The sequence below is a fragment of the Triticum dicoccoides genome, chromosome 6B (genome assembly GCF_002162155.2).
Source record: "Triticum dicoccoides isolate Atlit2015 ecotype Zavitan chromosome 6B, WEW_v2.0, whole genome shotgun sequence".
In the NCBI taxonomy this organism is placed as follows: Eukaryota; Viridiplantae; Streptophyta; class Magnoliopsida; order Poales; family Poaceae; genus Triticum; species Triticum dicoccoides.
Window position 1 is genome coordinate 363,661,499 of NC_041391.1, and position 9,833 is coordinate 363,671,331.

General features: G+C 44.3%; 2 pseudogenes; both read right to left on the bottom strand.

Annotated features, from left to right (window-relative positions):
- Nucleotides 1-5,708: 5,708 nt before the first annotated feature.
- LOC119321754 lies at nt 5,709-6,662 on the bottom strand (annotated as a pseudogene).
- An 883-nt stretch (nt 6,663-7,545) lies between these two features.
- Nucleotides 7,546-8,115, bottom strand: LOC119323850 (annotated as a pseudogene).
- Between the last annotated feature and the right edge of the window lie 1,718 nt (nt 8,116-9,833).

The window sequence follows — 9,833 nt, forward strand, 5'->3', positions numbered from 1 at the left end:
GGAGGATAGTGGCTAAACTGTTCACTTGAGGAGAGTGGGAAGTGACTAGTCCAATAGGAGAAGAGCAGAAATGCGATCTTTCGATCCAATCTACGTCGACTAAAATCCATGTCTCATGGCACGAGGGCCATTGCGAGTTGATGTTGTTGCTTTACCGTCACAGTCTGTCCTCAAGAGCGGCATCCATTCCTGGCTAGACAAAGTTCCTATTAGTTCTCTTATAGGAAGCTAGTATACCTGAATGGCCTCCGGTAGCTGTCCCATGCAGTTCTTGCACTATCCTGGCTCTTGCATTTCCAGCGGTCCCCACATAAAGCCTCCCTTTTTTCCTTAATACCCCTTCCTCCTCTTCCCAACCATCTTGTCCTCCTCTCGCTTCACTAATGCTCTTCTTAACTTCTTCAGCTAATTTTGATCCTTCATAGCTTTGTTTCACTTCTCCTATCCAATCCAGCAACAACTTGCTCACAAGGGTGCAACCACTGGATTTGTAACGACACAATGATTTGAAAAACAATCAAAAGATATGTAAAGAACACAGACAGTAAAGATAGAAGATCATTTCCGGGTAGATAGGAGAGCTATTAAAATCCACAAACATGAATCAGTGTTTCGACTGGGTTCTCCGGATTTAACCAAAAGAAGACTTTTCTACAAATAAGAGAATTTCTCAATTTTTTGTTTATACCGAGCCAAAACATAGAATTTCCATTGAAGAAGGAAGTAAGGATGCTAGCCGGAGAATCAAGAAATAAATACTTCCCATTCCGATTCTTTTTTAGTTCCCAAGATAGAATTTCTTTGTTTTTGGTAAGAGCGGTGGGTGACAAGACTAGATAGGTTTGGCTTTGATCTGATCAATAGGAATAGGAGGAAGTGTTGGAGAGGTACCAAATGACTGAAGAGGGGAACCCATCTGACCACATGTAGAGCTAGCCCATAAGTAAATTCAAGAGAATTTCTTCATCTTCCAAAGTATGTGAGTGAGGTAAAAATTCCATGGATCGATCTCATCACTCACATCCAACAACTAGTGAAAGATGTAATGATGAAGCTATAGGAGAAGAAAAAGCGTTGGTTTTGATTGGTAATCTTGAGTTGTCATCTTTTGAAAGAGAGTAACTTGCTGGATGGAGAGCAGCTAGGAGAATAAAGTTCATCTTTACCCCATCTTTCATTCCAACTCTATTTTCTTATGTGCGATCCTTCTTTCTGGTTTGGAATCCAAGAAGCTCAATGGGCTAGTTTCAAGTTCGATCAGACATGAAATCTGGTATAGCCACCAGCCTAGATCGAACGGGCAGGGGAAGAAAAACTAGGAGCGAGCCACATTCAAGAGGGTTGTCAAAGGCCCTCTCAATAGAGCTATTTTGTCATTGAATCGATGGAGGGAAGACTCCTTCGATAGGTGCCCCCGACTCTTCCAGTTTCTGGGTGGGATCTTATGGCTTAATCTCTGATTGCGCAGGATTCATCTTTGTTTGGTAACCTCAGACCCTGAACCAGGAGTTGGAAGCGCCTTTGCCAGACTTTCCAATTGAACACGATGCGGGCGATGCAATTCGGCAAGGAGACGGCTGAACCCTGGTGCTACACTACAGCAGAAGCTTTGGCAGTTTAACATGGCTTGATGTTCTAGTTGTCATGCTAAAGCCGTTGATAGCTACTTCGCTTGACGAGTAAGTAGAAAGACTTTGTGGATGAATCCACAACTGATGGTGCTTTAGGTTGATCTGATCCCTAGAAGGAAGAGTTTTGGGCTTAAGGCATAATTGCTCTATTGCGGCTACCCTGGCTATGTCATCTGATGCTGTTCACAAAGCGGCTCTTACTATAGACCCGGCTATCTCCGAGTTGAAATCGAACCCAGCCTCGGGTTTCCGTCCATCAATCCAGAGCCCAAGACAACCGCGATACTTAAATTGCTCAAATAGCCACCTTAGACGGACACAGCCATTAGAAGAAGAAACTGAAACTCGATGGAGTACCCTAAACCAGAGATCCTCGACAAAGAAAGTCTCGATTCGAGGAACGAAATATCAATAGAGGAACGAAAACCGCAGGGCATCAAATTTGGGTAGGGTTGGTAGGGAAAGTCCAACTGAAACTTTCTTTGATTACCTTTTTTCTCCAACTAGCTCAGAGATTGCATTTGCCCTTAACCGGTAACCTCCTTTGAATCCTTCATTTAGACCCTCTCTATTGGTATTGGCATTGGCTCGAGAGCAGGGACCTTATTTGATCGCTTAGAACTTGATGGAGGGAAACTCACTCGCTCGAGATATGCTTAAGCTAGCTCAGGAAGAGTACTAATTTTATATGCCTTAAAGAGGGGATTCAAAGAGTAGCCTTTTACTAGGGCTTAAGTGACTCGTTTCATATTGCTTACTATGGTCTGGACAGTGAGGAAGGTGAGTTGGAAGATATACCTAATGTCAAATGAGACTTTCTCCTCACCAAATTGAAGCGTGAGCTTAGCATCTTTCACATCGATGACAGCCCCTGCAGTAGCTAGAAAAGGTCTCCCAAAAAATAGGAAAGCTCTTATCCTACATCTCCAAGACAACAAAATCAACTGGAAATGCGAAGTTACCAACTATCGCAGGGATATCACCCAAAATGTCTGCCGGATCCTGATCAGCAAGGTGGAGAGTGATGCTAGTCGGCCGTACATCACCCAATGGTAGTGGCTCGTAGACAGTGAAGGGAATCACAGTAGACCCAAGACCACATAAAGCATGGAAAGTTTGACTTCCTATCAAGCATGGAATACTGAAACTGGCAGGCTCATCTAAGTTGAGAGGTAGCTTATTTGAACGAGTGCACTACATTCCTTAGTAAGAGTAACCAGTTCTGGCTCGTTAATGTTTCGCTTCTTTGCGAGCTGGTCCTTAAAGAACTGTGTATACATCGGCACCTGTAAGACACCATCAAGGATGGGGGTGGTAATCTGCATATCTGTCATCATATCCAGAAACTTTGCAATCTGCTTGTCTTCAGTTGACTTCACAAACCGTTCTGGAAATGGCAACTTCGGGTTGACAGGTGAAGCAGATTGATGATGGATCATTAGGAGCAATAGCTGCTGGTGTAGAAGAACTAGGCTGTGCAGCAGAAGTAGTGGATTGTTGAGGTCCCTGCGGTGAAGGTATTGGGCCGGCTAGGGTAGAAGGCAGGTGGTACATACAACGCTGGCATTGGGGAAGAGGATCGGTTGTAGTCTTACCACTCCGACTAGTAAAGGCTCCACGTGGGTGAACTTCAGGTTGAGGTGGAAGTCTCCCTTGTAGATGGTTGTGAGGCTACCATACGAGTGGTCAATGTTTGCATAGAAGAATCCTTACACCCAATATTGTCACTCCTTTTAGAATACCTGTCTACACCTACATAAGCAAGATGTAGTTTTATTAAGTCGGCTTCCATTCCTTATTCGGAAGGCGTTGGATACTTGATATACGCTATGCTGTGTACTCGGCCCACCATTGCGCATGCTATTTTAGGAAGCATATTTTGATCCTTATTCAGGGAAAGCTCATATCCATCAAAAACCAATCGAAGTCCAGCTTTATCCCGAGCATCCGTTGTTTGCCCCGATTGAAGATCCGACACAACACCCTCTCTTCCATCTCCGGCTTCCTAACCAGATCTGTTTACCCCTGCTTGAAAAAGTGTTTCCATTCGTAGTTTGGGGTTTCCTAGTCCCAGGTTTATTCGTAACCGGCTCCCTATCCAGGTCTTCCTCCTCAACAGCTATCTTTGTTTGACGGTGTTCGTTGCCAATGCAATAGTAATATATGCTTGCTTTCTTCCTGTTCGCATATCCATATCGAAAACTCTTCTTTCGTAGGCACATTTACTTCAATTCAACTACTTCATTGATGAATCAATTTGAGGAAATTCAAAAATACCTTGCTCGCCTTCGCAACTGCCTTCTTTTCTGTGCCTTCCTAGTTTGCCGACCTTGTGTTTGATTGCGAGTTCCGGCGGGGTGAGTACCTGGACGGACAAGGGGTTCCTTTTCGATTTCCATTTTAGAGCTTATCTCTAGTTCGAATATATAGAACTTCCTTCTTAGAAATGGAATACCTTCACCTTAGAAGGGTGTTCTTCCTACTAGTGAAACCAGATCTGCCTTTTTCGGCTAAGCCGATTCCAATGATCGGACGGACAATACTTGCTTAAACCTAGCACCCTGTTGCCTTGCTTTTCCTCCAGCCGTACCTTCCTCGCCGCTCGTGATACCCAGGAAGGTCATCCCTCACTTCCCAGATCGTCTCGCACTTCTTTTGTCACTGGCACACACGCTCTCGTTGGTCTATCACTGAGAAATCCCTTTTTGCCGAGCGGTGTGGTAAGTAAGACTAGTCGATGGACAACTGCTGACTGAATAGGGAGAAGATGCATTTTCCTAGGCTCTTTCTACTTTTCTCATTGGGTATAGCCGTCAGTGATCCACAGATACGGCGCTTTTGGATTCCTAAAGGGATAGGATAGTTCTTTCTGGGCTTTAGAGGTCTCCCCTTTAACCTAGTACTCTTAGGAAGGCCGCGTTAACCTTCTACTAAAACTGTTCTATCTACGAAATTGGAAAGTAGGGTCAACTTGCCATAATATATAGCCCAACTTGATCCGTCTTAGAGTAGCCGCCTATGGAACCGCCCCCGAGTCAACAATGCACCCGATCGTGAGCCTTATATGAGTTTCATAGTCAGTCTGCTCTTTCAAGAACGTGCCTTCTAAACTCGTTGTTCTGCTTGCAGATTGGAGTTTCCTACTGACTATCCGGGTTCTTGATACCGCCGGCTGGGAATAAGTACCTATCCCTTACGGGAATCAAACCCATGTCTTCAACATGAAAAGACGATGTCCTAACCTCTGGACGAAAGGGACCAAAAAGCTATTTTTCATATACTTAAGAGAAGAGAAGTGGTTCCTTTTCTTTCTATACGACATACTTGATGCACTTATTGAATGGAAACTTGAATTGAGAGAAAAGGTGTGCTACGCTTCTTCATTCTCGTAACTCAATCAATATCAAGAACATAAAGAGTTTGTATAGAGATGGATTTCTCTTCAGTTCCAAGACTTTTTTTTGAATGGCTCATGTTGCGCTAGTGACACGAGGGTAAAACGCTCGAGTTGGCTTGCTGACTCGAGGAGGGAAAGGCTTCATTTGCTTTAGTGAATGGAGGAAGAAACAACCATAGTAACTATCTATGAAATTGATTGATGGATATGAGAGTGGTGCAAGACCGGGACAGAGGAACCATAGGAATGTTATGTCAGGTTCCTTGCTCACTTCTCAAGCCCAATATCATTCCTCCAACTTGGACTTTCATGCTAGAATTAAGAACCCCCCTAAACAATGACAGCGTATCGAGCGGGCCCTATATCTATCGGGGAGCTCAAATCCTCACTAGAGTGAGGCACGTCTCGATCAATACATCTCAAATCTAAAGAGAGAATGTTATTGTTATGCTGTCCCCACTCTAGAGTATGGTTGACCATATCATCCAGCGAGTGGTCTTAAGCGCTCAGTGCATCCATACTGAACTCAAATGTGCGCGCTTTGGAAGAGAAAGTAATGTGAACTACTAACTGTTATGTCGGCTTGGCCCGATCAAGACTTCTATCCCTCAGAAACTGTCTCGCGTCTTATCCATATGTGCGGTTGAGGAAATTGGACTTCGTATTCTTCCTGGGTCTGGCTCGGCTGGAATCTACAATCTACACCTCTCCAAACACAATATCTTGAGTACCCGGAGAAGTTCTCTTTGTCTTCGAGCTTTTATTCCTCAATCCACTTATTCGTTCCCTTCTTTCATATACCTCCCCACCAATAGATAGAGACAAATGGGAATAACCGAACCACGTCTACAAAATGCCAGTACCATGCAGTTGCTTCAAAGCCAACATGATGCTTCTTGGTCAGATGACCAAGATATTGGCGAATACCACATACGATCAAGAAAAGAGTACCTATAATCACATCAAAACCATGAAAGCCAGTTGCTAAGAAAAAGGTAGAACCATAAATACTATCTGAAATAGTGGAGGGTGCTTGGTAATATTCCATTCCTTGAAAGCCAGTGGATACTAGAGCCAGTGAAACAGTTGCTACTAAAGCGTAAACTGCTCATTTTTCCTTCCCCGCGAGTATAGCATGATGAGCCCAAGTTACGGCAGCTCCAGATGAAGGGAGAATAGGGGTATTAAGAAGAGGGATTTCCCAAGGATCTAAAACCCCAATCCCTTTTGGGGGCCAAATACCTCCGATCTCTGTCGTAGGTGCCAAAGAAGAATGAGAAGAAGCCCAAAAAAGCAAAAAGGAACATAACCTCCGAGACTATGAAGAGAATAGAACCATATCGAGGTCCTAATTGTACAGCTTTTGTATGATGCCCTTCCAACGTGGATTCACGTAGAACATCCCGCCACCATCCGAACATGGTATAAAGGATAAATATTAGGCCCAAACTGAGAAGTGTTGCACCCCCTTGAAATGAGTGCATGTAAATCACACCTCCTACGGTGGTTGCCAAAGCTCCGAGTGAACCCGAAATAGGCCATGGACTTGGATCTACCAAATGATTAGAATGCCACTGAGATTCAATCATAAACCACTTTGCCCCGGTTGTATGTAAACCCCCCTTCACCCCCATCCCCTAAGGTGGTAAAGAAGAAGGCTCTTTTTTGTCTCATTAGGACAAACAAATAGGAAGGGATAGTTCTTTCATTGCATTGATAGAAGTGAGACTATCAAAAGATCTCTCTATTATTTAGAGAAAAGAGTTGGCGTGGGTTCTACCAACAAAACGAAGAAGTTTTTGATTGGTCTTTATCATTCGGAACCCTCTCCGTATTAGTAAGAAAAACACACCCAGACTCTGACTTCAATGGTGGGAACAACCTCAGCACTCCGGCGTGAACATGAACAATCATTCTATGCAAAATTTCATGTATGATAGTGGTCGAATCCCTCGGGAGTGACATTCGTTACTTTGAATTTTGTTCACACGGTGATCTTCTCTCTTTCCAAGAGTACTACCCTTTACGTAGTCTATGTCTGGGGAGACAGGTGCGGTAGAGAGGTCCCCCACTTCGATTCCTGTCCCGTTAGCATCTCCGATCCGAGAGTTGGGATGACTCCGTTAGTTTCGGTTGGGAGCCGGATGGTAATGGACATACAACCCTTGCTTGTGGACTAGCTGCAGAGCTAACCTTTGTTCTATTGGTTTGGTGGTTGCTACCAAGACGATTTCTTTATGCCCATCAAAGAACCTCGAGATGCTAATCCACGAAAAACGATATGAGAAATGCGAAAGAACTCAACTGTGGAACGAGGGCGACCCGTGAAAATACCTCGGTTTCTTACTCGTGCCATTGAACTCTTTCTTGGCAACTTGGACAACTTATAACGATGTTTGTCCCGCATATCAGACGGAAGATCGGGTTACAAAATTCGAAAGCTTTCGTCTCAATTCATATTTAGCCGCGAGCAATCTACGTTTGTGATCTCGTATATTTCGTCGCTTCTCCGACATCTTACTTAGTTTCCCCCTCATCTTTTAGCAAAAAGCCGCTCCACAGTAGTAAAGTCTCATCTTTTGTATTGGCCGAAGTGACAATAGTCACATTGAACCCTCGAATATGCTCGAAGATCTCGAAATGATCTTCCAGTTTCAGGGAGAATTCGCAAAACTCCGTTTCCATAAAGAATTTGATGGAGTTTTCCCGTATTTAGACCGGAGAATCCAACATAGACATTACTGTAAATATTCTGACCAAAAAATGGTACATTCCATGCCCTCGGAGAACGCTTTGTCATGCAAAGTCACTGACATATCCAGTGTCTTTTTCGGACCCCAAGAATGGATTGGATCGAAACGACTTTCTTGCTTGAAAATAGGGGCCCCTTTGTGTCTGTATGAATCTCAGGCCGCACAAAATCTCCATAGCCAATTTTCCAAATTGGATTCTTAAATCAGAGGCAGCTTTTGGTACTAATCTTATTTCAAACAATCCAGGAACTTCCATAAGATTGGCGTGATTCAGTTTGAGCAATAGATCCTGACGTAATACATCTTCGTAATGAAAATGGAGTGGAAACATCATGGCTTTTCCGCTTTTTTTGAGAATGAGCACTGTGAACTATCTGCTTCAAAAAGGATAGTTGATCGAACCGAAACCAACGTCAAGTACGAGTTATTAAGCGCTAAATCAAAAAAAGTGTACTTCCTTTACGCTTGATGTAGGATTTACCTATTAATATGAAGTTCACTCTTCTGCTGACTTGAGTCCAGAAGGGAAGCGACTGATTTCCAATTCTTCTTTGCTAGCGCTTGACTCCTGTGGAATTCCATTAACAAGCTTAAAAGAAAGCCTTTTATTTGGTTTTTGAGATACTAGTTATTTATAGGTTAAGTTTGATATTTCACTCCGTGGGCCGGCTAATTAATTCAAGTAATTCCTGGAGGGGAATCAATCGAAGAGATTGCCTGCCATGCTACAATTCCTTACTCAAAAGGACTAGAGTGCTAAGCTGCCTTCCCGGCACCACCACTATAATGAATGGCTCAAACAAATAGGAGATGAGAATCTAATTGATCCTTTCTAGAATAGAGTATAAAGAGAAGCTTGTTCTGCCCATCTATCTAGAGAATGAAAAGGAACTAATGCCACTGATAGGAAATACATAGACCGTACGCCCACTTACCACTCTACCACTTCAATTCAATGACGGACTTCACCGATACCGATACCAAACCTAGCTTGAGAGAGATCGATCACAGGCATGTGGTGAACGATACCGAGAGAAAGAGCACTGAAATGAACCATATCTAGCATAGGTCTCACTCTACAAGTCAAGTTCGATGAGCTCTTAGTGGACCTGTGCCTACTATCTACTAAGTGTGTGCTAGGGAAAGAAAGCAAGCTGAGCAGTTCTCACTCTATCCGGTGACCAAGAAAGCTTAAAGAATACCGTAAAGTGATCACTGAAACCTCATACTGATTCGCCACGTGAAAGCGGGGTTAAGGTAAGGCTGGAAAGACTGGCGCCGAAAGATATATATGTTTTGAAGAGAGAGATCCGCAGGCAAAAATCTTGAAGGAAGGACTGACTGAAGGAAAGACCGTAGCAAAAGCCGAAGAAGATGCGAATCAGGAAAAGGGAGACGAGTTCCAGTTGTTAGAAAGACCAGTGCCCAGAAAAGCAAGTCGGAAGGGGATCCAGATGTTCAGTGCTTAAATAAAAAAGATAGGTGTTGCTCTGTTGTTTGCTTTGAGGTTTCCCCTAGTTGGGAAGACCGAGAAGAAAACCAGTAGGAAGGCGATCCGAAGTCTATGTTGGGGAACGTAGTAATTTCGAAAAATTTCCTACGCACACGCAAGATCATGGTGATGCATAGCAACGAGAGGGGAGAGTGTGTCCACGTACCCTCGTAGACCGAAAGTGGAAGCGTTAGAACAACGCGGTTGATGTAGTCGTACGTCTTCACGGCCCGACCGATCAAGCACCAACACTACGGCACCTCCGAGTTCTAGCACACGTTCAGCTCGACGACGTCCCTCGAACTCCGATCCAGCCGAGTGTCGAGGGAGAGTTTCGTCAGCACGACGGCGTGGTGACGATCTTGATGTACTACCGACGCAGGGCTTCGTCTAAGCACCGCTACGATATTATCGAGGTGGATTATGTTGGAGGGGGCACCGCACACGGCTAAGAGATCCAAGGGATCAATTGTTGTTGTGCCTAGAGGTGCCCCCCTGCCCCCGTATATAAAGGAGCAAGGGGGGAGGGGCGGCCAGCCTAGTAGGGGCGCGCCAAGGGG